This window comes from the organism of the source record quoted next, unplaced genomic scaffold, assembly GCF_019419815.1.
Source record: "Pyrus x bretschneideri cultivar Hongxiangsu unplaced genomic scaffold, Pyrus_bretschneideri_v1 Contig29, whole genome shotgun sequence".
In the NCBI taxonomy this organism is placed as follows: Eukaryota; Viridiplantae; Streptophyta; class Magnoliopsida; order Rosales; family Rosaceae; genus Pyrus; species Pyrus x bretschneideri.
In genome coordinates this window covers 4,537,461-4,542,962 of record NW_025999601.1, presented here as the reverse complement: position 1 = coordinate 4,542,962, position 5,502 = coordinate 4,537,461, and positions in this window count along the sequence as shown.

The window sequence follows — 5,502 nt, the reverse complement described above, 5'->3', positions numbered from 1 at the left end:
TCCCGCCCTTGTACCTGCGTTATTTATTTTTATTTTATTTCAGTTCAATGACGTAAGTGCCCCTTAAGATGAGAAATTTCTGAATAGTGCCACTCATCGAAATTATGTTTGGTTAAGTCCTAGGTTAGCCATTTAGTAAGTGAGAATTCTTAAATTTGAACATCGTCAAAGATGAAGTTGGATCGCATTATTATTGTTATTGCGAGGCTAAGCGCACTCCCTTCCCTTAGTGTAGATAATATCGTTTGTTCAAAAAAAAAAATAAAAAGTTCTAGGGCAGTGCCTGTTTACATATCAGTTATACGACTCTGAAAAATATATAGTTCGTATCGTTAAAAAGTGAAGTAGTGTGGCTTTTTCAACTATTCCCTATTTTTATATGAGAACGAGTATCGTTTTTAAGAAAGATTTAGTGCACATTTGGTTACACATCTGAACATGGAGTCGTTAGACATTGAGGTTGTTTTTTTTTAGTCAAAGATATATTTTACACCAAGGGGGAGATGGGAGTTCGGCTAAGTCACACAATGAGCAATCTAATTTGGTATCGAATTCGCCATTTACGAGATTCTAACTTATAACCTCACTTACAAGTTGTTGAGCAAAAATTGTCAAGAGAACAAATAATCCACTCCAACACAATTTCACCCTCATTCATTTTTTCGAAGAGGGTTTTATTAATTTGAGTTCAACTCATTCTAGACTATGTGTCTATTAATTACAATCCTTCGTTAAAAAGGAAAAACCCTTTGATTCCAATATGAATAAATCGTAACTTAGGGATTTGGGTGTTTATTTGATTTTGCGACTGCTCCTAGGTTGAGCCGTAGATTGCCTATGTACCCTCTTGAGGGATCAAGTCACTTGTAGTTCCTTTGATTTGGTATGTGGATTTTTAGTGAGTGAATGACCCCACTAAAAAGGATTTGGTGTTTGGTTTATTTGGGTGAATTTGGTTGAATGAACCAGGGATCCGGTTTTGTGTTTGAGCTTTGCGGTTGCGTCTAGAATATGGTACTAGATTGCCTACATATCCTTGGCAGAATCAAACTAACGTAGTTCACAAATTTGTTTAGATTTGATGCCTTATGCAGTTTCAACTTATGTAGGCGAGGAGCATTTGATGCCTTGTGCAGTTTCAGCTCATGTGGGCAAGGACTTTGTGCCATTGGAGCAAAACGCAGCTTCGTGCCATTTGAGTCTTGTCGAGGCTCCGTGCCATTTGTATTGGCTTTGTGCCATTTGTATCGGCTTTGTGCCATTTGGGATTTGATGTGGCTTCGTGCCACTTAAAGTTGACACGGCATCATGCCAATTTGATATTTGACATGGCTTTGTGCCATTTGAGGCGAGGCTGGGCTTTGTGCCTCTGAGATTTGATGCAGCTTTGTGCCATTTGAAATTTGATGAGGCTTAAGTCCACTAATTTGAGGTGGTAAATTCATCAAGCTTTGTGCTTTGAGATGGTTTGCGTCCAAGACATATGAAGTAATATGTGTCCATGAGTTTGATGCCATCACCATTGTCTCAACACTTTTTGTTTTAAACCAATTTGCAACCAGTGTGCCTCAATCACATCGTTGGTCCTTTTGCCCTCTATTACTCATCCCAAATTCCAACTCATAAGGTTTAAATTTGCCAAACCTATATGAACTTATGTAGGAAGTCGTGGCTCTCTCATTTAGTTTGGTAATCAAGCCCTTTTTATTTCTTGGGAATGGAACTTTCTAAATCCAAGTAGGACTCTATAAAGGATAAAGCCACCTCTTCTTTTTATTTTTCTTCTTCCTGCTGCAACTTTTCTTTGGTGGGGTTCAAATCTTATATCAATTTTTCTTTGGCAAATTTTTGTTTTGCAGCAAACTTGTCTTTTTTCTAGGGAACCACATACATGGCATCCCAATTTGTTTTTCTCTTCATCACGTGCTATTTGCACACTTGCATTTCCTTTCTTCATGGACCTTGTGAAAAGCTCCAGAGATTTTGATGAAAAGAAAACTGCAACATCATGTCATCAACTTCGATTCAGCAACATGTCTTGTTTATTTGGAGCAACGATCAACTTGTGAGAAAGACTTTGTTCGCGCTACTGATTTCTTGTGAAATGGTTGCGTCTGAAGCTTGCACCTGTTTGTGAAGGTGACAAACTTCATCGAACGGTAGGAAACCAAAATCTTTTGTGCAGTAGATTTCTGCGAGCTTTCTCAAGACACGAACGGTGATTGGTGACTAAACTTGAAGTTGCCTTTTGATTACTGCCACCGAAAATGAGGAATTTTATTTCCTTCCATCTTCTCCAGCAACTTAAAAGAGTTAGGGACTAGGTTGTGGTGAAGATGGAGGACTTCAGATGTTTCTTTCTTGGCATGAAGCATGGATGACGGAGAGCATCAATCACTCTTAGGAAATTCGTGGAGCCAGCGACGATGGTGGAGGGCATCTGGCCATGGAACATCATCTTGAACTTCGTCGAGTAGTCTAGACCACTTAGAAATTCATGACAACGAAAGCTTGGTGGAGATGGCACAGACTGCTCATTTCCTTCTTGGCATGGACGAAGAGTATGAACGGAGGGCACCACTTTGAAAAGAGCGAACATGAGTCCTCCACTTTGAATCTTGTTTCTCCAGGTAAAGACTGCATCTTTCATGCTTCAAACGGTGTATCTTTTTCTTCTCTGCATTTTATTTCTTGATAGGAGCATATTTATGAGACTTTGTTAGCCTACTTCCTTGCATTTAGTGAGTTAGTTTATATTTATTATAGTGTTTTAAGCTATTTTCGTGTGTTTGTAGGTCCACTTGGCAAAGGTGGCAAGAAAAGGCAATTTGGAGCATTTTAGAACAGTTTTGGGCTTGGAATGGATAGCACATGCATGGAGCAAGGTGGATGGACGTTTTTGAAGATCAAAAGAGGCTAGGAATGTGCTTAACAGCTGGATGAATTAATTCAAGACTTGGAAGATAAGGAATCAGCTATAAAGAAGGAAACATTATCCAAACAATTTTATCTTATCCAAACCTTATCTTATCTTATCATATCCTAATCTTTTCCTACCTTAATTCCAGCTGCAAAAGGGACTCATTTTCACATTAAATCACCTAAATATCAGGTTCTAGAAGCCCTATCCTCAGTCCTAAAATCTCTGTCGCACCACCCTTTCTAGAAACCTAGAAATCTGCCGTGTATCCTATTCCCTTTCCTCCTAGGATTGTGCTATCCTTCACCTTTACAAATTATGTCATGCAATCTTTTTCCCTTCAGAAATTGTGCCACATCTAGCCCTATAAATACCACTTAGTGCCACATAATTCTACTACCACATACAAGAGCCTAAAATCAGAAAAATACACTTTGTGCCATGCAAGAATGAAGGAGAAGAGCTTGGAGCCGTCCCTGCCATTCAAGACCTTGGGTTGCTGGAGCGTTTCTAGGTGTATTCTATCCTTAGTTTTAGTCCAATGTTTATTTTAATGTGGTTTTCAGTTATGATAGACATGTGGAACTAATTTCTTTTTAGTTAGAGGTGAATTCAAAGTCATGAACATATATGTGATATGAATTGATTACATCCAGTTATTGTTTCATAAAACATGAATGTGATTTACTTATCTGTTTGATTGATAACTTATTCTTGTATGTTGATTAAGGAGGCCTACTTAGTTTACATGCATGAATTTGATGCTAAAATATAAGGGAATTTCACCTAATAATTATGAGCTTATATTTACAAGTAGTAGAGGTTGCTAGTCACGTTCGCATTATGTAAATTCCTGGCAGGAGTATCATGTTTTTCATAGTTACGAATGCCATGTCAATGCTTGTGATTTTCATAGAACTTAATGATCTTTGATATGCATCTTTATCATGCAGTTCATATAGGGAACTTGATAAGAATAATTTGGTTGCATCGCTGAGTCCAATTCAATGAATTTAGGAAAATCTGATGGTTAATTTGTGTAGTTCATGGTTAACTTAGGGCAATGTCATTCATTGTTTATTGGAATAATAACTGAAAAACGATTTGTATGCATATGTGTCATGTGTGGAGAATGACCCTCTAGCTAGCCTTTCACCCTTTAATTCACCCAATTTCGTGCAACCTTTAGTTTGTTCCTGCAACCTACCTAGTTTTAGTTAAATTTGTCAAAATAACCCCCATTTAGTATTCTGAGTCTTTTTAGTTTAATTTTCGTCCAAACTTCTCTTTAGTTCATGTTTTGAGTCAATTTAACTTAGTTTTGAGTTGTTTGAGTCTAGTTTTTTATTTTTGAGTTAAATAAGTGTAGATTAGCATCTATTCTAATCCCCGGCCTAGAACGATCCTTACTTTCACATACTACAACTATCAAAAAGAGGGTTTTAATTTGTGTGTTAGTTTCTACCACATCATTTCTTAGTTTCTACCACATCATTTCTCTACTCATCAACCATGTCTTTGGCTTCGTGTTCCGTTGTCTTCTCTCTTTCTACAGCTGTGTCTTTGACTTTCATCTTTGTATTTGCTTTCTCCGTCCCTCGCTGCTATTGGCTGCGTCTTTGTTCCTTATGGCTTGCTTGTTGCCCGGTGTTGCTCCGTTGCAGTTGCTGCCTGCTGTTGCTATCCCTGCTCCTTCGGCGCCATTGCCATTGTTAGGCGGTTGTTGCAACAGAATCCGCGAGAAGGAAGACACCACCCTATTTTTGCTTCGGGAATGAGAGAAGCAAAAGGCTTCTCTTCCTCCTACAAATTAGAGAGAAACTAACAGCAAGAAACTTAAAAAAAAAAAAAAGTGGATCTTTACCTTTTAAATTTGTTGGTTTTCCCCTTGCCGCAAACTCTTTGCTCTTTTTGTTTCTTTCTTTATCTTTATGTTTCTCCCTTGCTTTCTTGCTTTGTTCTTCTTTGCCATCTGTTCTTCTCTGTTGTCTTCTTCATGTCCTATTCTTCTTTTTTTTGTTCCCTTATTGTCGATTTCTTTGTGCTTTTGCAGTCAATCCCCCTTTTTATAGACTTAGGGTGACAAGAATAGTGGGGTGAGAAAATAGGTAGTTTTTCACCAACGCCCTTTTGCACGTTGGAGGAACCATTTTAATTGCCAACATCATCTCCACTTTCCTTGAATTAAGGAACCATTTTTTTTTACCCCAACACCAATGTTTTAAAGAACTCGCCTCGGGGCACGCCTAAGGCGCCCTTGAGGCTGGGCGGAGAGGCAAACACCTCAGTTTTGCTGGAGTAGGCAAAATGCTTCGCCGGAGACGCCGAGGCGGCGGAGGCGCCTCAAGGCGTCTGGACGTTTTTTTTTTTTTTTTTTTTTTTTTTTTTTAAAAAAACCATCCAAACCCAAAACGACGTCGTTTGGGTAAGGATTTTCAGTCTTCACCCACCATACCTTCGAATTCGACCCATTTTTCTGCCTTCTGCCTTGTTTCTTCTACTCCCGCGCACCAGAAGCCCAGAGGCTCAGAACATCGGTGTCGCCACGCCGCCACGCCGCCATCATCCCGCCGCCGTCACCT